Here is a 25,813-nt window from a genome sequence, read left to right as displayed (position 1 = left end):
GACTTATCCGGGATAAAAAGTAACTTATGTGTTAAACTAGAGTAATATCTATTTCCGTTCCAAATTTCAACTAATTCCGTTTAGTAGTTTCGGCGTTTAAGAGTAACAAACATCCATACAAACTTTCGCGTTTATAATATTAGTAGGATGAACAATTAAAAGAGTAACTCTAAAAATGAAGGACTTTCCATACAAACTTTCAACCCCTATTTCACCCCCTTCTATTTTTATTTTAGGGTCAAAAACTATCCTTTGTTTTGATCCAAGGTTCCATTTATGATCATACCAAAATTCATCTTGATCGGTTCAGCCGTTTAGCCGTGAAAAGGTAACAGACAGACAAAGTTACTTTCGCATTTATAATATTAAGTACTAGCTGACGCCGCGCGGTTTCACCCGCGTGGTTTCCGTTCCCGTAGGGATATCGGGATAATATATAGCCTATAGCCTTCCTCGTTAAGTGGGCTATCTAATACTGAAAGAATTTTTCAAATCGGAACAGTAGTACCTGAGATTAGCGCGTTCAATCAAACAAACAAACAAAATCTTCAGCTTTATAATATTTATTAAGTATAGATATACGGGTTACACATAGTTTGGATTAGGTACTTAAAATAATTTGACCGGTTATTTGACAACTAAACTGCAACTAATACATAATTATTAAAGAACGGTTACAAGGTTAACACAAGCTTTTAAATCCGTGGATATTCCATAATGTTTCGACATTTCGTACCCAGAAGGCCAATAAGTTTATCGCAGGATTGTTTAGTATAGCGATTTTGGACGTCTACTACCATTTCATTCAATCAATTCGTACCACTTTGAGGTAACATTACTTACACCCTTAAAAAAGATGCGATAGGTATCACGATGATTATGCAAAAGGTTGTGGTAAGCCTTGATAACAATCTTGTTTCGAACTAGGATCAACAGGTAAGTACGCAAGCTAGTGGTTAGCTTACGTACTTACCTTTACGTACCTATCCGTGAGTTCCTACGTCTTAGTTCGAGTCTTGAGTCGGGCTATAAAATATCTAGCTATTATTCCAAAAAAAGGTTAGGTATTAGTAGGTTCCCTGGAGTTAGGAAAGTGGGTGTACCCGAGCCTCGGAGTGGAATGCTGAATTTTACGCATCGGCCGAACAAAAAAAAAGTACAGTTTTTAGATAAATATCCTCAATTTAACAAACGTGTGGTGTTATTATAATTTATAATGGCAAAAGTGATACAAATGTAGGAAAAGTTCAGTCCTCAAGGTGAGATTTGGTGTTTTAAAATACAAGCGGAATTACATTCTGTCTGAAACTACGCACTTTATTAGATTATATTTATCTTTAATGTCTTTTATAGCCCCATTTTATACTACGAAATACAGGGCCGCCGATCCAAAGGTAAGCCTATGTGACTTTGGATTACGAGGTACTGGGGTCAGGTCTGGGCCAGGTTATGGACTACTGAGCTATTCTATCTTCTAACACATTTTCAGTAAAAATTCTTAGCCCGGAGTTGGGAAGTTAGTGATAAACCCCGTGCCTCGCAGAACACGTTAAACCAACCGATCATCGTCATCATCATCATCATCATTAATAACACATATTTAGCTCACTGATAAGTACGAGTCTCCTCTCACAATGAGATGGGTTAGGCTTATAGTCCACCACGCTGGTCCAATGCGGATTGGCATATTACATACACGAAATGAATTAAGAAAATTCTCAGTGGCGCTAACAAGCCACAAACGAGATAATCTCTTGTAGAGAAATAGAGAAAAGTCAACCAATTACGACGCTACCGGGAATATCGCCGTCACTTTCGCATCGCGTTGGAACGAAAGAGATAGGTGTGATTGCCACGCCGCCAGTAGCTGAAACTTTGTCTATTTCTCTTCGGTCGCATGTTAGCACTACAGGCCTACGCCTTCCTAATCAAACACAATGGTCATATCCACTTAATGATGAGTATTGTTACTTATAATTAATTTATTAACTTTAGTTTCTTAATTTGTAACAAAGTAATTTTTTTTATTGAGAAAGAATAGAATATGGAACTAACAAAGTTCATAAATGAATTATAAAAAAATTCTTTTGTATATAGAAACTTATTAGTGTTACTACAATAAATAAATCTATACTAATATTATAAAGCTGAACGTTTGATTGAACGTGCTATTTTCAGGAACCACTGGTCCGATTCAAAAAATTATTTCAGTGTTAGATAACCCATTTATCGAGGAAGGCTATAGGTATATATTATTCCTGTATTCCTACGGGAACCGGGAACACGCAAGTGAAACCGCGCGGCGTCAGTTAGTCTACTATATAAAAATAAGTCGGGTTTTCCTTCCTGACGCTATAACTCCAGAACGCACGAACCGATTTCCACCGTTTTTCATTCGTTGGAAAGGTCTCGGGCTCCGTGAGGTTTATAGCAAAGGTATGGTAGGGGTAGGGTAGAGGTAATTGAAAGTTTACATAGAGTTTCACGCGGACGAAGTCGCGGGCGTCCGCTAGTAAATAATAAAAAAACAAAATAAAAATTCTATTACGATACCATTTGCCAGCGAATGTCACGTGACAATACGCCAATCCGATGCGAATAAATTAAATCTATATTTGTTTAGTTCTTAATGTCTTCCCGGTTACAATTTCGTGAGATATATAGAATCCGTTGAATTCTAGTTATGTTAATGTGTGTCATATATAGTGGCCGTCTGTTGATTCAGTCGAATCTCCTACTGTGTCGCAGCTGATATACCTATCTGCGCCTACGCAGGCCTTTTTAACCGACTTCTAAAAAGGAGAAGGTTCTATGTTCGGCTGTATGTATGTTTTTTTATGTATGTCCAGCGATATTTCCGCTTAATATATAATAATTAATAATTATATATTAATCGGAACTACATTCTGATCAGTTTGAAGGCGTTTCTGAGTGAACCACAGAAATTTTGTAATTTAAACGGCTTGAATTAAACTGGCTTAGCACCTCCTTCAAACTGATCAGAAGGTAGCACATAGGTACGATGTTATTATTTGCTTTTTAGTTTAGGTTAGGTTAGGTTTAGTTTAATTTTTGTGTTGGAAGTCGGTTGTATTCATGTTTTTCGATGTTAAATGTATAAATAACGGGAGTCAAACACGTATTTAAAACTCAAATTCTTGTCCAAAATTCTTTTATTGCAAGTAGGCTTAGCTTACAAGAACTTTTAAAGCGTTAGATTATGTTATTATGGTTTTAAGTAAAGTCGAAAAACACTTCAATTAAAGTAACGAGGTAAAATTAAGTGCCCAGTAAATTAATTGCTAAGGTTTTTTACCCGACTGAAAGAATGGTTATTATGTTTTTCGCGCGTATCTTTATGTATGTATGTATGTATGTAATATTCATTATTACCTCATATCTTCCAAACCACTGAATGGATTTACGTAATTAGATTTTTCTCAATAACCCAAGTGTTCTTAGATAGGTGAAACTAAAAAAAATTTACAAGACGACGGTGAGATGCTATAGACTCGAGGCGAAAAAAAAAATTTTTTTTCTAATATTGCAATATGGTTATCAAATTAAAGAGCTTTTTGTAAGGATTCTAAAATGGTATATCATGGCCATGTTTAAAAAAACTACAATTAGAAAACGTACTTTGTAATAAACGTAATAAATAAATCCGAAATTAACTATCGTAACTAAAAAGTGTGAAATAAATAAATTAATTAAACAAATAAAAAAACCCGACTGCATAAAATATAAAAAAACTGAAAAGAAAAAAAAATAAGTTCAGTCCAGAAGTGTAGAAAGCAATTAGAAAACAGTCGGGACCTATTAAATAATGTAGAAGAAAATCATTCTATCCAGTATCTAAGGTATAATATAAGGTAGGCATAATTAATTTATTTATAATCGTTTAAATTTAAATGTATGTATAATGTAACTAATTAATAATACCTAATCGTATATAATATTATGGAATACCTAACTTCAGAAAATGGGGTTTATCATTATTTACAATAGTATGAATTAGGTAGACAACGTTGGAATTTCATGTTTCTGAATTCCAAACATGAGTACGTATGTACGTAGCTCAATTCAATTGAATTAATTTTATATTCCAATCAACGTGGTAACGAAGAAAAACTGTCTTTTTGAATGTAGGTTACGACGTCCCATCTAAGGTCAAGCGCGAGGTTGTTTGGGACCTCTTCATCTTTAAATTCCAAGAACAAACAGGAATAGCGTTTAAAATTCAGCGTACTGAATTAGCCCCCGATGGCCGTGAAGATGGTTGATAGCCTTGTAAGACTCAATAAAAAAAAACTAATATATTCTAATGTAGTTCGCCGACAAATGGCGATTCTAAGGTCGTGTCGTTGTCCTTAAATATTATAAAGCATGGTCTACACTACACGGTCCCCGCGTTGAGTGCTTCCACTATTCATTTTTTTTGGTTAGTTATAGATTTTCTGTATAAAAACTAATTTTAGGGACTATAATATAAAAAGAAAGAACAAAATTTATTGTGAGAAATACAAATTGAACTAAATTAAAACAGCAAAATCATGCAGCTATCTTCAATTGTTCAATATAACCAATATTGTCCACTGTCGAAAAATTGGATGTATATAACTTTTATTGTTTTTACTTTCAATTACAATCTAAATTCTAAGCACTGTACTGTGAAAGGTTTAAATATTTTTGAATATTGAGTTAAGCAACTAATTAATTTACATCAAGGTATTAAGCTTTGCCAATATATAAATAGGCATCTACCAGACTTCGTAGGAAAACACTAATGCACTGAACCATGATTCACTACATTCATGAGTTTGTACGAGTCTCATATCACATACATTAATAGAATTTGAGCAATCAATAAAATACTAGTCCTGGGCCTAAGGACCTTAATGCATGTTGTCAGCAATGGCACTTTAAATTAAACAAGTCAAAAGAATTTTTAGTATTTTTACAAAAAATAAACCTTAATAACGTTAAGGTATAGAGGTACTCTATAAACATATTGAGTAGAAATATTGAGTACTATTAAACTACACCAGTGTACATCGTGCCTAACATTGACCCACAATATGATATGAATGGCAAAGTACCATTGCCAATGACGTCACATCCCATCGGTTGCTATGACGACGCCCCGCCGCGGCCTCTCGCCAACGGAAATTCTTATCATTCCGATGACAATTGCCAATTCATAGGGATTTGTTAATTAAGATATCCTACTTTGTGATAAATGTACAACTTTATGTTCGGAAATTGGCTTTTAATTAAGCTCTTTGTGATATTCGCTTTTAGCTATTGGCGTGGAACACGGACATGAATTAAAAAAAAAATACGTGTATTCGAATGCTATGTATCAAATAGAGAAAAATTGGATTAAACAATATGACAAAAATATTCTTATTATAAATAAATAAAATTAAAAAGATTTCGAGCTTTTTAATAGTTTGGCTTCAACTAACAGTTTGCGATTAGTTATAATTGGTGAAATAAAATCAAGTTGCTTTGTAGTATTTTTAACCCATGCGATGTGCGACGACGCAATTGCAAAGACTTTGCAATTGCACGTTGTAGAGTCAACATCTCCTGAGGATGCTCCGGTTTCGGGGTGAAACGTACGTAAAGAATATTTTGTCGGACCGGGGTGACGTTGTCGCATGGTTTTGTTGGCTTTTCGCGGATGATAGGAAAATAAATAAATTATTATATATTCAGAATTATCAAGTTTTTTTTAAATATAAGTAAATTGCCGGGTGGACTGTCATCTTACTTATCATCTGAACATAATAACCTGATGTTTTAAAAGTGCTTGTAAACGAAAACTTGAAATAAAATTTTGAATTTTAAATGTTTAGGTACATACATTAGTATTTCATTCTTCAGATTTTTCAACGTCTTTTAAAAAAGAAAATTTTGAATCCATCATGTTTTATAAATATTTTGAAGTTAGGCGTAGGCTTTGATGCTATAACTGACGCGTTGAGGTTGGAAGTTTTCCTCTGAACATGTTGTAAACTACAAGGTATATAAAGTCTATCAGTTTATTATCGCTAGGGTTGTCAACCGAGATCGTATAAAAAACATGATCGATTGAAAAAAAAGGACGAGTATTACATTAATTACGATTTTGACACACAATGGATTAATTACATTTTGGACTCATAGATAGGACACATAGATAAAAAAATATAATATTTTATACAGATTAAGGTCATTATAATATACGTAGGTAATTTAGAAGTAGATAGCGTTAAACTAAAAAAAACTCCCACTGTATGACTCTAAATAATTAGACAAGGCATTTCTGCTTTATTCAGGTACTTTTATGTTACACACACACACACACACACACACACAAAGATTCAAGAGCTGTCATCTTAATAACTATATCAAAAGGCTATATAACTAACTTCATTACTAACTTTATGTATAAATAGCTCCCTCTGTGGACAGTTGTCTTACATACTTCTAATGTCTTTTGACAAATTTAGGGGATCGGAAATATTGGTAAAAAATTCGGAGACAAAAGAGCTACTCGAATAAATTCGAAATGTCAGTAGGTGACAACCCTGTGAGTTTATCGCCGACACCGTTCCCGTTTCACTGGTTCAAGGGCAGACGCGCTGAAATTTTCAGGGCCGTTCCGGATTCGCGATAAAATGTGGGCGGCGCTCGCGTAATTACAATAAATAGTGATACGAGTACGAGTGTACCAGTGTATGAGTGTATGAGTGTATGAGTATACGAGTGTATGAGTGTACGAGTGTATAAGTGTATGAGTGCATGAGTGTAGCGCCGTGTCGCACGCGGCTATGAGGAAGTATCTAGGCACGAATACAAATGCCTCGTTTTCGTTTAAATATTAAATACTTTGTATTTGTATATATTTATGCGAGGTTACTGAAACAAAGCGAATGTTCAGGGTGGTTTTTCAGACAGGCATAACGTGGTAGTTGACATACTGTTATCGTTTAGAGTGATTTTTTCAGACAGTCATCACATGATACGTAACTAACTTATTGTTCATCTTCTTCTATTTTTTTTCACAAACTGTTTTGTTACTCATTTACGTTGCAAGTACTAAGCGATTTGCAAATGGAGATAGATTGTACTCTGAATTAACATAGCATACTTTTTAACAAAGAAAAATCAATGGTTCCTGCGGAATTTGTGAAAAAGAGTGTCAGTCGCTGATGTCCGCAAGTACTGCAATCAAACTGCCTCATTGGTTCCGTTGTAAGCTAGTTCAGGTCCGTATAATGAGGTCCAGATTCGAAGCCTGGGTTAGGCCAACAAAAAAAATACGTTTTTGGGATGAAAAATCCTAATAGCAGCCTGGAGTTTGGAAGTTCGTGGCATATAGGTATACAACTAAGCCTGAAACAATGTATAGGCTACTTGATTTTCTTTATAACTTTCTCTATATCTTTAGTACTTGAATCTACTTACTATTCAAGTTAAGACTATATTAAAATATGGTACAATCTAAGTAAAGGGGTGCCCACAACCCTAACACCACTCGACATCAGGTGGAACTGCCTGTTTCATCTCATTATCATAAGAAAGACAAATGTGGACCTTGATTACCTTTCATCAATACAAACGGCACAGTGAAACAGTGACCTACATACAATACGAGCAACCAATTGTCTATCCAACGTTTATCACGCCGCTGGCCTCATTTTACACCTGGTTACTGAAAGAATTGGTCGCGCACATTTTAGAAGCGTGTATTTATATACATTTTACAGTGTACTCTAAGGGCTCTATCTCACTGGGCGACTTTTTACGGCAAGGAACAGCCTGAAAAAATACGTAGGTTAGGTACCTTTATTTTGTTTTCTCTTCATCTAAAAATAATTACGAGTATAAGACATAAAATATTCTATTTAAAAAAATATGGGAAGTTCGGGACATATACCGATATACCCTATTTAACTTTCCGAAATGAGACAAATCCTTTGAACGGTATTAAACTATAGAGCGTGCCAACGTGAGGCGATAGAAAACCTACGGTACGGAAACGATAGCTACGTGAAAATTTAAGTTATTTATACTTAGTTGACGCCCCGGTTTCACCCACGTAGTTCAAGTTCACGTGAAAATACGGGGATAAAATATAGCCACTTACAAATAACGGGGCTTTCAAGTGGCAGAAGATTTTCAAAGTCGGTTCAGTACCACAAACTTTACCTCTTTATAATATTAAATATAGATAACAAAAATATTTACTTAAAGTAAACTAGGACAATAAGTAGCCTTATTGCTACGAGCATGAAATGATCTCCATCAGACAACCTAAAATAAAATCTTTGTAACAAAAAAATGCAATTATCGGGAAGTTTACTGCTCTTTCAAACAAAAACAAGAATTTTTAAAATTAGTTAATAAACGAGGAAGTTATGAGGTAACAAACCTAAAAAACCTACGCGTCGAATTGAGAACCACCTCCTTTGTTTTGAAGTCGGTTAATAAACACATTAAAGCAAAACCTGTAAAATTAAATAAATAAATAATTTTAAATTTTGCTCAAAGATACTTTTTACCTAGATTGAGTATACGAAAGGGGCCGCTGATCTAATACGATGTAAAAGTAGCCGTGTATTTATAGTTTACAACTGACCGTCTGGATAGACAGATGCCTAAGACGTATATTTAGAGCATCAATAGCTCAACTGTAAGAGCGGTCAGACTCATCACCGAGGGCTGGTGGTTCGATCCCCGCCCCGTTGGTCTATTGATGTAACCACTCCTAATACAGTCTTTCCCGGCTAGTTGTAGGTAAATGGGAATTTTGGTAATGTTTAAAAGATATAGCAAAAATTTTGAGGCTACTACTAGGATATCTACTTATGAGCGCTTCCTTTCACCAATGGATGGATACATTATCCATCGACCGATTCCATCGACTATTTATTCCCTCGAAGATTGGATATGTAAAGAAATAATCGCTACAATACAACAACGAAATACAGCGTGGTACAAATTAAAAACAGATCCCAATAATGACGAACTAAAAGCTGATTTTTTATCGGAACGGAAAAATACAGCAGAGAAAATAAAAAATGCTAAAGGAAGCTATTACTATAATGAATTTAATAAGTATACAAGACAACCTAAAAAAATGTGGAATGTACTGAACACATTATCTAATAATAAAATCAAAACCATCTGCTCGCCTCCTAAACTGGTGACTACACTAGGTCCTATAGCCGATGAAAATGAAATTTGCGAAACGTTTAATGTTTTCTTTTCCACGATTGGTTCGGCTCTTGCAAATAACATACTAGCGAAAAAGCAACCCCATTTACCAACTGCATATCTATCCCAGCAAGCACCTCCCTCATACACACTCCTAAACACCCAAACACATAATACTAGACTCACTTCATTCATGCCCTGTGAAGTTGAAGAAATTCATAAAATTGTTGGCAACCTAGACCCAAATAGTAGCACAGGAATTGATGGCATATCCACAAAGGCCATCAAATGTATTTTTAAACTAATGGGAAATGTATTGACAGACTGTATTAATAGGAACTTCGCTGAAGGACTTTTTCCAGACTCATTAAAAATAGCTAGAGTGACACCTATTCATAAAGCGGGCACTAAGATCGACCCTAATAATTATCGTCCAATTTCAATATTACCGGTAATGTCCAAAATTATTGAAAAAACTATATACTCTAGATTGGACAAATATCTAACTTCTATTGATTTTATTTATAAAAAACCATATGGTTTTCGGTCACAGTCGAACACTCTCTCCGCGACAGTTGATTTAATAACCAAATTGCACACAAATATAGATCAGAAAAAAATTGCATTAGGCTTATTTATTGATTTAAAAAAGGCATTTGATACCGTTAGCCATCCAAAACTATTGCAAAAACTCTTAGATATAGGCATTACAGGAACGGCATACAAAATATTAGAATCTTACTTACAAAATAGATATCAAATAGTAAAAATTGGTAAATAACAAAGTAAACCTCAAGTATCCAAACCAAAAGTATCAAAATAGTACCTCTGGATATGGTGTGCCTCAAGGATCAATACTAGGCCCACTTCTATTTCTTATTTACATAAATTCTATACATAAGATCAAACTCCACGGGCACCTATCTCTATATGCTGATGATACTTGTCTTTTCTATTACGGTAGTTCTATAATTAACATAATAAGTCATGTTCAACAAGATCTGGATACTCTCTCCGAATGGTTTGAAGAAAATCTTTTAACTATTAATGTCTCAAAAACAAGCTATATTATCTTCAAAAATAAAAACAAAACAATTCCATGTTACACTCCTTTGCGTCTTTACAACCAAATTTTAGAACCAAAAAAGACTGAAAAATATCTTGGCCTAAGGTTAGATTGTGACTTAAATTGGAAAACTCAAATTAAACATATTAGATGCAAAATTTCCTCCTTGATGGGATCACTGCGAAATATTACTCACTGTCTTCCTCTCCCAGTCCGCAAATTAATTTACAACGCCTTAGTAAAACCTCACTTAATATATTTGATTGAAATTTGGGGTTTTGCAACAAAGACAAACCTTAAAGACCTACAAATTTCTCAAAACAAAATAATCAAAATGTTATTTAATTATGACTACCTAACTCCTACATCCAAATTGTACAAAAATACAGACATCATGAATATCAAACAATTACATGCCTACTATACTTGTATATTAATAAGAAAAATTCTTAATAAAACAATTCACACACATATTACTTTTACAAAAGTACATCAGGTGCAGAGTCGAATCAGCCGTAGAAAGGATCATATTTTGCTACCGCATCAAAGGACTTGTCTCGGTAAGAGACATATAAAATTTGAAGGCGTGCAAATCTATAATAAATTACCAGTGGATGTGAAGAATGCCAAATCGTTAAACACATTTAAAACTAAATTAAGAAAATATATACAGTGGTATTACCACTAACACTTACTCTGTGGTAACGATTTCGCACCGAACATCGTAAATTTCTGTAGGTAGAATGAAAAAAATTGTTTGCATACAGCTGACTGTAAAATAGTTAATAAGATTTATTTATAGTTGTTTCTCTGTAAGTGAATGTAAATTCTTTAAGAGAAATAAAGATTCTTTGACCACATTTATTACTTTAAAAAAATGATGGTCGTACAGTCGCCGAGTGAGTATGGGCCTTAATAGATAACAAACATAGAGTCATTGAAATGTGTACCTAACATTTTTAATTTCCTTTTGTTGTATGAGTTATAGTCGTCTGTTTAATCAATTGGTTAGCTATAGTAAATTTACATATACTTAGTACATATTATTTGTTAAGATTTTAAATATCGATATCGGCCTAAAGACATCATTATATGTCTTACAATCCTAACTCCTAATATAAGTGCTACTTTGTTTGTTACGCTTTTTACTAAATTTGAAAACTCTTTCACCAATGGAATGCTACAGTATTTGCTATAATCGAATATTGCACCTTGATTAAACATACGTCACTTTTATAAAACAAAACACGCAAACGGAGTCGCAGGCGTTAGTATAGAGAAAGAATCGTCAAGACTTTCTTCATACGAAGTAGATGCGTCGCCGTCATTAACGAACGAGGCACTCGACGTTTAACTGTGTATAAGTAGTTTGCTCCGCACAAATTCTGCACTCCTAATAACTTCATATCAAAATATGGGAATGAAAAACGTTTTTTAGTTACGCAAACGACGTGGAGTTTCGTGTTCCCGTGCCAAGTCGTTACGGGCGGAGCGCACTCGGCTCTTAACAGCCTCTTAGTCATTACAGTCGCCTCTGCACCAACCCTGCTCTCCTGGTGCTTTTTGCACGGAAATATCAAATTAAAATTATTTTTGAGTATTTATTATTTCCTTCTTTTTAAAGTAAAGTTAAATTCATGCAATGTTTTATAAAAGGTAATATTTTTACAATTACTAGTGGGCCGATTCAGTGTAAAAATTCATTTTAAAGTTTTATAAAAATTAATATTTTATAATAACTAATGAGCCGATTCAGTGTAATAACTTCATATATTTGTTTAAATATTATGAATGTGATGTTGGTTTGTTTGTTTGGATGTTTCGCTTTCATGCATTAATAACTGAAAGGTTATGACCGTAAATGACCATGCTGGGCAAGCGGTTGTATGTTTTATCCCAAAATTCCTACGGGATCGGTAATGGTTTCTACGGGATTTGTGAAAGCTGTTTCAGACCTGCTCGTTGAGTTAAGCTCACACACTTCCTGTGTGATGCACACAAAATACTTAAAAAGGAATTTGAAAAACTTCCGGAGGAGGTACTCGTATTAGCATATTATAGATAAGCTTGCCAAGTTTTAGTAGCAGTTTAGTATTGCAACGTGCAGTTGACAGGTTATTAACAGTACAGTATATTTTATACTAAACAGTACTGCGCGAAAGGTGTTTCCAAATATTTCAATACTAAGTAATTAAGAGGGTAGCAAATTTCTCACCTACGACTATGATATTCGTATCGATTCAACTTTTGCAATCCCCTTAATTTAATATAGCCAAAGCCTTTGACTGCTTCGGCCGTGGCTGGTTACCACCCTATCGACAAAGACGTACCGCTAATTGATTTGGAGTTTCACACACCACCACCACCACAACACCCCTTTCGGTTTCTACACGATATCGTACTGGAACGCTAAATCGCTTGGCAGTACGTTATCGCCAGTAGGGTGGTAACTAGCAACGGCTGAAGACCCCATCAGCCAGACCTGAATCAATTTCAAGAAAACCTCAATCGGCCCAGCCGGTCTCGTACATTTACAGCGCATACCACTTCGCCACGGAGGCCGTCAAAACCCGAATCATCCTACTAATATTATAAACGCAAAAGTTTGTATGTTTGAATGTTTGTTACTCTTTAACGCTGCAACTACTCAACCGATTTGGCTTTGGCCACATATGTTTTCTGTGCTTTGGCTAATTAATAAATTTCATTATTAAATTCTACTATAATAATTAAATCATTACTTTATCAAAAAAAGTTTGCTACAACGTTTTACAACTATTTAATAGGCTGGATAATATACAGACTACCTTTTTATCCCGAACAAATTCATAGTTCCCGCGGGATTTGTGAAAAACTGAATTCCACGCGGACGAAGTCGCGGGCGTCCGCTAGTATAATCATATAGTCAACCTAAAGCAGAAACACAAACGTGTCATAAAAAATGCACATCGTCCGTGGGGTTCAGTGTATTTATAAACACCATTGTTTGCCGTAAAACGGAACGTTATGGGAGTTTTCGTGTAAGAGCGCCGTTTCCCGTTCCGTTTTATACACGGCGGTTTTTGTCAGCCCGTGGCGCGTACTTATAGTCCAAGAGCCTTAGATACCTTCGTCACTTTTTACTCACTTACTTTATCTGCCTAGTATTTTAATTAATTTATTTTAAACTAGCGGACGCCCGCGACTTCGTCCGCGTAAATTTCGATGTCAACTTTACTACTACCCTACCCTACCCCCACCCTACTCCTACCCTACCTCTGCCCCTACCCTACCACTACCCTAAACCCGGCCCTAAACCTACCCTACCCCTACACTACCCCTACGCTTCCCTAACCGTACCCAACCCTACCCTGTAACTTCTTTATCTTACTCCTACCCTTAGCAAAATCGGTCCTGTCCTTCGAGAGTGGTGGTATGACCAAGAGAAATAGAGGTAATCTCTGGATCTACTGGACCGATTTGGAAAATTGTTTTACCAATAGAAAGCTACGTTATTTGCGAGTGTTATGGGTATGTTTGATCCCCAAATTCACACGGGAACGGAAACTACGTAATTGAAAGCGCCGGGCTTCATATAGCGGAATTTCTGCGTCTTTTACAAATTTTGTTTTTTCTCCGAAACTATTTAAGTAATTAACATACTGTAAAGGGCAAATCTTATCTCCATAATATCCTTGTGATTATTAAATAATTTATTTTAATAAGGATTAAAGTTTAGTTGTATAAACAATGACGTAAACCTAAGTATATAAAATTAATAATTTTTAAAACACAAAAAGTACTATATCTGCTAATATATAGAAAATAGATATATGGTGTCGCGGACTTTTTTGTAGAACTTTTAAAGATACATAAAGTCTCCATACATTAATTTCAGTTTTACACAATAGTTAAGGCAGCGCATGCGAATAAGTCTGTTTAAGAGGATTTTCAGTCCGACCTGTATGACAAAAACTGTGATAACTCGGCTAATATATATGATACCAATATAAAATATAGCCTATAGCACTCCCCGATAATGTAGCATTCTACTGGTGAAAGAATTTTTAAAATCGGACCAGTAGTTCCGAAGATTACCCCATTTAAAAAATGTGACAAACTTACAAACTTACAAACTTTACCTCTTTATAATATTAGTATAGATTGTTTGGAAAAGCTCGTTAAAAAGCTTTAATTTAACTTGCCTTGTTTTTTTTATTCTCTACAAGTTAGCCCTACAATCTCACCTGATGGTAAGCGATGATGCAATCCAAGATGGAAGCGGGCTAACTTGCTAGGAGTAGGATGAAATCCACACTCCTTTCGGTTTGTACACGACATCGAACCGGGACGCTAAATCGCTTGGCGGTACGTCTTTGCCGATAGGGTGGTAACTAGCCACGGCCGATGCCTCCCACCAGCCAGACCAATTAAGAAACTTCAATCGACCCAGCCGGGGATCGAACCCAGGACCTCCGTCTTGTAAATCCACCGCGCATACCACTGCGCCACGGAGGCCGTCAAAAGCGCGGCGGGAAAGCGGATCTCAACGTCGTGTGTCGTCCAGCCCCAGAAGGGGGAGAGTGAGTATCAAGGGACAAGGAGCGAAAAGAGAAAATAACTTGTAGGGAGTCAAGAAGGCGTCCCGGGAACACGCAAAGAGCAAGTACCGGGTTCGCCCTCCCTCGCTTCGGCCCAAATTACCGAGAGGTTGAAAATGCTATGGGAGGTGGTGGGTTGTTCATTAGTACGGGGTCAGAGTCAGAAATATAGAGTTTGTACTTCTTCCCAGCTATTCGCAACCTGGAATTGGGTAGTTGGTGGTGTTACGAGTATATCTCGTGCCTCAGAAAGTATCTACGTCAAGATGTCGGTCCGCCAACCCGCACTGGAGAAGCGTGGTGGATCTAGGCTCCACATCCCTTTCTTATACGGAGGGAAGTCTGGCCCACACGTGGGCCGGTAAAAAAGCCTGATAATAATGAGTGCAAGAATAATTCTGCACTTATTCCAAGTAGTAAACTACCGAAGTACACTGTCATGTAAAAATATTTCCGTGTTCAATAAAAAATAATATAAAATCTTCACAACTGAAAGTCCTCAAATAATGGGGGATTTTTATGGCATAGCAACACAGTTACAACTTAGCGGGGAGGTCGTGCAATAAATCCAACGTTTATAGCCGCGGCGATCCACCCAAAATAAATATCGTCAAGCAAATTGGTTTTGAAAAGAATTATTATGTACTCTCTTCCATTTTGTTTGAGGAATCGCTTTAGTTTTACTTGTATTGCGTCCTTGGCCTTGTTCTCTTATTTATTCATACAATTCTTTCGGAACAGACTTTTTCGAGTAAACATACTCGTTTATACGTTCCCTTTAAGTCGATTAGTTGGCTGTTTGTTTTATAAAAGAACTAGATTTTGCTAACCAGATCATTTTCAACCCATATTCGGTTCACTGCTGAACTCGAGTATCCTCTCAGAATGAGAGGGGCTAGACCAATTAGTCCGCCACGCTGGCCCAATGTGGATTGGCACACACACGCAGAGAATTAAGACAATTCTCAGGTTTCCTCACGACGTTTTTCCGTTTGAGACACGTGATAATTGAAAAGTTGGAGGTACGTGCTCCGGACCGGATTCGAACCTACACCCTCCGGAGTCGGAAGCAGAGGTCATATCAACTGGGCTATCACGGCCCAGCAGCTAACCAGGTCAGAGTTTCGAAAAACGGGACTACTCGTAGGTGGAGTTGATCAAAAATGGTCAAAAATTTTTAAATGGTTCAAGCTTAGACTCACCACGTTTTTGGCAGGTTTTGTGTAATAATAACCCATTATGGGTCATCATCATCATCATCATCATATCAGCCGATGGACGTCCACTGCAGGACATAGGCATTTTGTAGGGACTTCCAAACATCACGATACTGAGCCATCTACATCCAGCAAATCCCTGCGACTCGCTTGATGTCGTCAGTCCACCTGGTGGGGGGTCGATCAACACTGCGCTTACTAGTGCGGGGTCGCCATTCCGGCACTTTGGGACCCCAACGTCCATCGGCTCTTCGAAATATTTGCCCCGCCCATTGCCACTTCTGCTTCGCAACTCGTTGAGCTATGTCGGTGACTTTGGTTCTTCTGCGGATCTCTCCATTTCTGTGTGTTACTGTGCATTGTTCAACTTGCTGGCCGCGTACTATACCAATGATAACGGACTTATGTCATTATTGCATGTAGCGTAAGTCCATCTACGCAGATATTATACTGATCAGATATTACACAAAATGTATCATTCAGTTATTTTAGTCATTCTACATTTCACATACTTTAATCCCTTTGTTTACAGCATGCAATAAATCCCCATCCTACAAGTTAAATCGGATATACAGAAAAGTAATGGACACATAACAAACTGTTTGTTTTGACGTAACTGACCTACAAATGTAGGTGAGTTATGAACGTATCCTATTTGGACTATTCAGTTGTTTCTTTCCTCAGTTCGCGGCGATTCTCCGCGGATATATTTATTTTGTTTGGACGTGCACGGCAATGAACGTCGGATTTACAACTGCCGACATTACCAGCCCACGGCGTATGACGGTGTTGCCATACGGTAGGAGTTTTACTTATTTTTGTGGGTGTTGTGATTACTTGTGTTTACTTATATTTATGTATTTACTAGCCGACGCCCGCGACTTCGTCCGCGTGAAACTCTATCCCTACTCAACCCAACCTCAACCGGGACTGCTTGATGATTTTATCATTATGATAGTGACCGTTACAGAGTCAAATATCAGCCTGAGCACGCCAGCCCGAATTGGAACAGCGTGGTGAGTGTAAGCTTCAAACCCTCTCATATAAGGGGTAAGTCTAGTAGTACGTCGTTCAAAGTTCATTTATTTCAATTAGGCTTAGTTTACAAGCACTTTCGAAACGTCAGGTAATAATGTTATTAGATACTGGTTATAATGATTGGTCGAAAACTTAAAGTTAAAGTTACGAGGGTTCCAAATGCGTCTTTGTGTGAGAAGAGCCCATAACAAAATCAGCCAGGGTTAATTTTTTGTTTATCACCGTTTTACAAATTTATCTAGAACTAAGTACACAATCGTATGCCAAGCATGTTTGTCGTCTGAATAAACCTTAACACTATACTTAATACGATTTTTTAATAAGCTTGCGTTTAGTAAAAACTTTTAACTTATTGAGAAAAGTAGCATAAAGGCTGATAATTGCTCATAACGATGATTAACGGAAATAAACAAGTGAGAGTAATTATCCTCGTAGTAAAACATATATTTGATGACAGCAGATAATATGTGGGTACATAACTAAAATATTACATTAATAAATGCTTCCCCGATAGCCAACGTCCTTAGCCGGCCACTCGTAAACCAGCTGAGGTGTAACAACTTCGTAATTAAATTAGGGCAATCCCCTATAATTGGGCGGTTCTCACGTCGCCTCACATTGGATCAGTCTTTATGTGCAGGGTCCACGATTTTGGATCTTCATGTATATTGTCCTATTGTTTTAGACAATAATGCTAGAAGTATCTTCTCAGCAGAACCTGCCTTACGAACCGGTGGTAGAATCTTTAAATAGTCAACTGACGTGTCAAAAGTGCTTGTAAAGTGAGCCTACTTGAAATAAATGAATTTTGAATTTTGAAGAAAAAAAAAGAGGTGGAGATGTTATACGCAGACCGTAAGTGGCACGTTAATACTATGCTAATTAGCAAACCTGAGCTCAGTCGCCGCACTGTCATAGCACCGTTGACAACGTCGCTGAAATATTTTTTGTATGCCAGTTGTAAACATCTACCTCTTTTTGCTTCTAGCATAATTGATTTTAGATATAAATTATTTATGGAAAAAGCTGACAACTTATTGAGTTATGATAAGGAAGCTGAGAACGCTAAATCGTGTCGGTAAGTGATTAAGCGTTCCGGCTCATCTTTACTCGCCCAAAGCCCGGCTTTAAAAAGCTTAACACCAGCCACGGACGGTTAAGTAAATTAATAGCGCTGTCAATAGCACGCGTAGGGGTGTGGGATGTGAAAAAAATATCTAAATGTGGTTATTAGTGTGATTTCGACAGTGTCCCCTACTGATCCTTATGCGAGCTCCTAACTTGATCGCCAGTGGCCGGCGTTACCAGACCTTTCTTAAATGAAATCATCAAAGATACCTCTCTCACTCTCTCCATAAGGAGTAGCAGGTAAGTGAAAAGGAATGGATATAATAGCCTAAGACAAGGACTGCATTTAAAATTGTGTTACAAGATTTTTTTTAAATAAATAAATATATACCAGGACCTCAAAGAGTATATCTCATGGCCACCCTAGCCCGTAAAAGGGAACTATCGTCACGGTGTAGGTTCCTCATATCTTGAGGAGATATTTAACTGACATTTTACTCATATTAGGTTATAACCTGTTGCATTACTGGTGGTTAGTGGTCACGGCGGATAAGCACCGTTCACTCGTCAGGTTCACTGGAATTACATGGTTTCGGAAGTTACAAAATTAAGGAGATATTTTATAATAATGAGTATCAAATCGAAAAACGGTAGTTACACTATCTATACTGTTACTATACGTTATCAACCCATATTCGGCTCACTGCTGAGCTCGAGTCTCCTCTCAGAATGAGAGGGGTTAGGCCAATAGTCCACCACGCTGGCCCAATGCGGATTGGCAGACTTCACACACGCAGAGAATCAAGAAAATTCTCTGGTATGCAGGTTTCCTCACGATGTTATTCCTTCACCGTTTGAGACAAGTGATATTTAATTTCCTAAAATGCACACAACTGTTACTATACCTAGCATTTATTAACTTGGTATATTTTATCGATTACAATAGTTATACTAAGCTAATCTGTACCTCATTCCAGCCGTGTTTGCTTGTTTTATCTATACTAATATTATAAAGGGGAAAACTTTGTTTGTATGTTTGTTTGTTTGTTTGATTGTAATGAATTCTTTCACCATTCGAAAGCTACATTATCCACAAGTAACATAGGCTACATTTTATTTTGAAAAAAATAGGGTTCCGTAAGATATTTGGGTTATTCGGACACAAGGTGTAAAAAATCAACCAGAAAAGTAGGGTAGAGGTAGGTAGGAGTAGGGTAGGGGTAGGGGTAGGCTATGGGTAGGCTATGGGTAGGCTAGGGGTAGGGTAGGGGTAGGGTAGAGGTAGGGTAGGGGTAGGATAGGGGTACTTGAAAGTTTACATCGAGTTTCACGCGGACGAAGTCGCGGGCGTCGGCTAGTAACCAATAAACACAATAACATACAAACTTTAACAGAGCTATCATACTAGCGTTCTCAAAGCGCAGCGGGCTCGCTACGTATACGTTACGGGCGCGCTACGAATACGCAATTTTCTACTAACACATACAAACGCTGTTCCATCCCAGTGTTGCCAACCGTACGATTTATTTGTATTTGTACGACTCTCTTGGCTCTTGTACGATGTACGATAAAATGTAGGTTTCGCAGATAGGAACGAAATTGTTTTGGATTATTTTTTATTCGTTTGCAAAAAAACACAAAATCGCTTTCTTCCATTCGCTTAATTGTTAATGGGTTTTCCCAAATTCATCGATTCTTTAGTTTTCGTCTCCGGCGTCCTCGAAGTACCAAAACTAACATCAGTGTACTGTACGTCGTTAATTCGCTACAGAATCGCGACCGATACGTTGCGAATCTGCGACGCCTCCGCGACGTTTTCGCTGTACGCCCGCTCCGCTTCGCAACCGCTTGCAAACCGCTAGTATGATAAGGCCCTAAAGATATAAATTCTGTTTTTGATATACTAAGTTAGTCTTTTTTGCAGTCGGTCAAAAAGACTTTTTGCAGATAAAAGGGAAGAGGAATGAATATAAATATCAACAAAGCCACCCTTCAACCCCCAGGTCCATTATCTTTCTGTTTACCCTTTATATAACGTATCGCTTACACATCATGGTAATATTGCTTGCATTTTTTCCTAGACAAAGTCTAAATATTTTTCTTTGCCTAAGAAAATATTTCTTTTTTGTCTATTAACATTTTTCTATCTGCAATTAAGTATTATTATTTATTTACACACGAAAATTGGCAAATTGACTTATGATGGTGAAATTAAATAATAATTAAGTGTTTTAGTGTATTTTAGCTTAGTTTCTCCCTTAGTTTACGATCGCACCTGGTGGCATTGCAATCTTCGTAGCTAATTTAATGTTCCGTATATTCAATCCAAATTTCAGCCATCTCGCCGCATAATTGACAAAGTTTCATACAAATTTCATCCCCTATTTTATCCCCTTGGGGGTAGATAAAATTGATAAAAATCCTTTCTTAGCGGATGCCTACGTCATAACATCTACCTGCATGCTAAATTCCAGCTTGATCCGTCCAGTGGTTTGGGCTGTGCGCTTACAGATCACTATGTCAGTCAGTCACCATTGAGTTTTATATATTTAGATGAAAATTGACCGCTAAAAATTTAACCACCGATATTTGAAAAATAAATAAAAATCGTAAACCGTGAACAAGCGTAAGCCAAGGTTCGGACACGACAAAGTCTGTGAGGTCTGGTAGTATAAAATAATTAAAAGCTTCCATAAAGGGCATGGCTACAATGTTCCTCGAGTAAGTTCCTACACCCAAGGTCTCGCATTCACTTAATAACCTATGAAAAAACAATTAAACCGTAAGTAGATAACTTGTACTCGACCACAGGGAAGTTTACTTTGCAACTTCATTTAACTGGTGAGTTTACTGGACAAATCGTAATTGGCTTTTTTTATATGCAAATAGGCTCACGTTTGACCATGATCCAACCTGTTGGTAAGTATAGATAATCTAAGATGTTCACGCTTGCTTAGAAGGTGCCTATTCACTCTTGTTTTGAAGATACCCAAGTTATAAGATTCAGGAAACACAGACTTGGGAAGGGCATTCCAAATCCTAGCCGTGCGTATGTGAAAAGAAAACGCAAAGCGTTTTGTACGGGTCTTGCGGTGTAATGGTAAAAAGGCGAGGGTGGTATGACGTCGAATAGCTACTGCACACACTCTCCAAAATCTGAAAAAGTATCCTATAACACACAGACTAACTGGCAACTTTCCGCCGATGTTCAAACGTTTGGAGTTTTGACAAAAGTGGTGAATCTGTGCCAATGAGTCAACTCGGCGAATAATAAAAATCATGATTAATTTAACTATCATCATCATCATCATCATATCAGCCGATGGACTTCCAAACATCACGATACGAAGCCATCTGCATCCAGCGCATCCCTGCGATTCGCTTGATGTCGTCAGTCCACCTGGTGGGGGGTCGACCAACACTGCGCTTATTAGTGCGGGGTCGCCATTCCAGCACTTTGGGACCCCAACGTTCATCGGCTCTTCGAAGTAGGTGCCCCGCCCATTGCCACTTCAGCTTCGCAACTCGTTGCTATCGTTGTTAATTTAACCTTTAAAAAGGACACCTATCCTTTAATTCCAATGTAATGTGTGGTCATTGATATGGTATCTCTCTCTTCTCTCTTTATCAACCCATATTCGTCTCTTCTCAGTCTCTTTTCAGAATGAGAGGGCCAACACTCCACTACGCTGGCCCAATACGAATTGGCAGACTTCACACACGCTGAGAATTGAGAAAATTCTCAGGTATGCAGGTTTCCTCACGATGTTTTCCTTCACCGTTATAGACACGTGATATTTAATTTCTTAAAATGTACACACCTGAAAAGTTGGAGGTGCATGCCCCGGACCGGATTCGAACCCACACCCTCCGGAATCGGAGGCAGAGGATTGTTATGGTATAGGGCTCCACATTGGTAAAGTTTCTTTGGTCTGCCTCACTGGTCCAGTGGTTAGCTTATGTGGCTTTGGATCACAAGGACCTGGGTTTGAGTCCTGAGCCGAGATGTGAAATACTGAGCTTTTCTATCTTCTAAGTTTTTTTTAGTAATATTTTTATCTCGAAATGGAAAGGTCATATATTATTAACGTCTGTTAGTGATCGAAAAGAATTGGTGTTAAACGACAAATCGCATTGAAGCAGCGTGGTGGGTCTAAGCTTCATGTCTCCTTCTTTCCTTTATGGAGGGAAGCACGTGTACTGACTTGCCCTGTTTAGCCTTTCAAAAAGGCTGTTAATGATAATGACGACTGGTAAAAAAGTGATTTGAAGCCTGTATCTTGACCAGAACCTAAACAGAAATGCTACTTTGCGAAAGAAATAATGATAATCTCCTCCTCTCTCATAAAGGAGCTTTTACTATCAGCACCAATAGATCGCAACGCCTATAAAAATCCATAAAAATATCTACATAAATCCTACCTTCTACATCGATATCAAATAAAACCTATTTAATTGAATATACACGTATCAACGTTTGCGACTAAAATACGTTACATCCACTAGACCAAATAACCCTCGAAAATTAAAAAAAAAATTAAAACAATAAATTATTCAAATTGTGAATATACACGAGCGGACCATCCGACGATGAATCAAACAGAATGTTTAATAAGCATACAGTTAATCTGTATAGGAGATCTAAATAGATTGTAAGTCCGGCCCATAGCTGGGCACAGCTCAACACCTGCAGCTCGGCATGGGCAGGTAAAACACGGCCGGACTCAGTAGACCGGTAAACGTCAAATTTACATAATCATCCTTCAAATTAAAAATGATATCGGACGTTTACGAAACGGTTTTAACGTTTAAGGGTTCCGTATGAACAGATAGTTGTGGTTTTTTATGCTACTCTCGAAAAAACTACAAAGCGACAACACGATATAATAACCTCTACTAATTTCACTCCGAAACCGGAGCATCTTCGATGTTGACTCTAAAATGGCCAATAGTTACATTTGATTCTTTTGTGATGTTTTTAGGGTCACTGTATAAACTCGCTAAACGCCTTCCATAGGAAAGGAAGCTAGTTAATTAATTAAACTAGTAAGAAAAATATAAACAGTTGATTATTATTAGTATTTCGTCTTGTAGCTTATTTCAATTATTATTTGCATATCTTGATCGCGATTGTTGTTAAGAATTTTTCGAATAGTGTCCCAGTAAGGTGGTGTTTCCCAATAAGTTTCTCCCAATAATATACTAAAAAAATATCACGAATGTTAGGATTAAGATGTACCTAATTATTAAGAATAAACAACAAAACAAAATTAAACAAAAACTATTAGTATAGTACAGTCTATTAAGGCTTTTAAATTGAGTCTATTGTGCGTTTTGAACTCTCATAGATGTAGATTTAAGTTAACGGATATACCCATTAACATTATTATAAAATGTCAATGGACACCCGGATGGAACGAAGTTCTTATTATTTATTATGTACAAAAAACCTGTATACACTCAACAAAAATAATCGCCGCGACACCACACTGTTCAATGCGAAATAGAAAGATGAAATGAAAATAACTGGCTTGCTTTCTATGATAGAGAGAGAGAGAGAGACAGACAGAAACACGCGCACGCCGCGCGGCTTACAACTATAGCAAAAAGTGTCGTTACAACATTTGGTCTTAATTTTATCCGTCTAGCCCCCTTTCGCAACGCACGATAAGGAACTTCGTTCCAATACTAATAGAAAAATATCATGTTGATTCAAAAGCATCCATACCTTAATCAGATCAACCGCAGTGTCAAATAGACAGTAAAAGGGCTTTCTTCTACGGAACCCTAAAAGCCCAACAGGAAGGTACTCTCATTAGTGATTAAGAAGCCCATTTTATTGTTTTCAAACATGACCAAGGGTTTGTTTGTCAGTTTTAATTTTTACGCTTCGTCTTCCGGATTTGGGAGGCATCATAATTGGGCTGTTATACTGATAAGAGTACTTTTATAAAATAAAAGAAAATTATGTTATCCGTTGCTTCAATGTTGTAACATGTAGCAACGAATATTACAGAATTTATAACTCAATTATCGTAATATCTAACACTATATGATGATAATTGAGTTATTAATCATACTTAATAAATGCATGGTTCTATAAAACAATAGGAATACAAATGATAGGTATCTAATCAAGTGGGGGTGGAACCAGCATGAATAAAGTAAAAAAAAAAGGTTAATTAGGCTTCTAATAAAACCCATACTAATGTTGTAAAAAACTGAGAAATATTATTACGTTCCATACACAACATCCGATAAATCAATTACAGTGAATTTTTATACCTACTTTGGAGTTAGTTTACTTTGGTGTTAGTGAAAAATATAATAATAAAACTTCGGGGTTGTAAATCCAAAATATGGATCACATATTTGACGTGGAAACCCTGAAATGCTACAATTTTGAAACCGTACATATACCAACTTTAAAATTAAAAACAGTGTACAAAACACATATAAAATATATAAAAACCTAAAATACCAAAAGTAAAAATAAAAAATATTAACAACCTCAAGGCCCCGGCGAGATTCGAACTCGCGATCTCCTGTTTACTAGACAGGCGCTTTAACCAACTAAGCCACGGCGCCGGTGACTGCAGCGGCGAATTTACCGAACCATTCACACGACGAGCTTTATCTTATCATTGTTTACATGTGTGTGACATAGTAACACATATTTACGCTATAATTGCACGTAAACAGTTTATCTTATTTTTTTCTTTTTTCTCCCATTGTCACTAACTTTGTAACTCGTTCGACTATTGAACTGTGTCGGTAATTGTGTTTCTATACTAATATTATAAAGAGGTAATAATGTTAGTGGTATTGTATGGGTTAATCTCAGGGTCTACTGAACCGATTTTGAAAACTCTTTTACCACTACAAAGTCACGTTATTTGTGAGAGTCACAGGCTATATTTTATCTCACGGGAACCGGAACGTCGGTTCGTCTCATATATTTTGTAAATTACCTTCTTTTGTAACAAAATGCATGAAAAATGTACAAAGTTGAACCACAAGTTATAAATATAAATATATTCTCGTTTCGCCCTGTCGTAACAGCTTGTGTAATCCACATTATGTATGGATATTATAATATTTGAGTTTATAAATCTTAGGACGTAACGTATGATTGGTCGGTGTGATTACTGAATGAAATCGTGATCGGGTACAGTCAGCAGAATAATTTATTCTCAATCAGTTAGTTCAAAGTTATATATAGTATAGTGTATTAGTACTTTTGATAGTCTCCTTTCATTTATCCTCTCTTCATGCACAAACCATCATAACTATACTTTCTCGATTTTAGTCACTACATTTTCGGCCGAAACCAAACCTTAAGTGACATGAGCTCACTTTTACTTTAGTATGGAAGAAACAAAGTCAGTTAAATTGCAAAACACTTCTATGGGGGAGGGGGGTCAGTTTCCACCCCTGCCCGTACCTCGAGGCGAGGTAGGAGGAGGCGAAGAGCATAGTGTGGCGGCCGGTATTGTTGACATCAGAAGCAGATTTAAAGGGCAAAACACAATTATGAATGTTATCCTATCGGGTCTTACAATTCCCACAAAGAATGTTACCAATAATCCCTCGAGTGGCTGAGTATAACCTTAAGCGAAGTCCCGGACTTGTGACCG

General features: G+C 36.9%; 1 protein-coding gene and 1 non-coding gene across 3 annotated transcripts in view; both read right to left on the bottom strand.

Annotated features, from left to right (window-relative positions):
• LOC112046289 (tRNA dimethylallyltransferase) overlaps window positions 1–25,813 on the bottom strand; it is a 270,203-nt gene that overhangs the window by 80,660 nt on the left and 163,730 nt on the right. The gene's annotated exons all lie outside the window — the stretch shown is intronic.
• On the bottom strand, window positions 24,691–24,764 carry Trnat-agu (transfer RNA threonine (anticodon AGU)). Its single transcript has one exon. It is a non-coding gene; the product is annotated as a tRNA-Thr (tRNA).

Source organism: Bicyclus anynana, chromosome 15 (assembly GCF_947172395.1).
Source record: "Bicyclus anynana chromosome 15, ilBicAnyn1.1, whole genome shotgun sequence".
Lineage (NCBI taxonomy): Eukaryota > Metazoa > Arthropoda > Insecta > Lepidoptera > Nymphalidae > Bicyclus > Bicyclus anynana.
The sequence above is the reverse complement of the archived record's forward strand: the minus strand, read 5'-3'. Positions and strand labels throughout refer to the sequence as shown.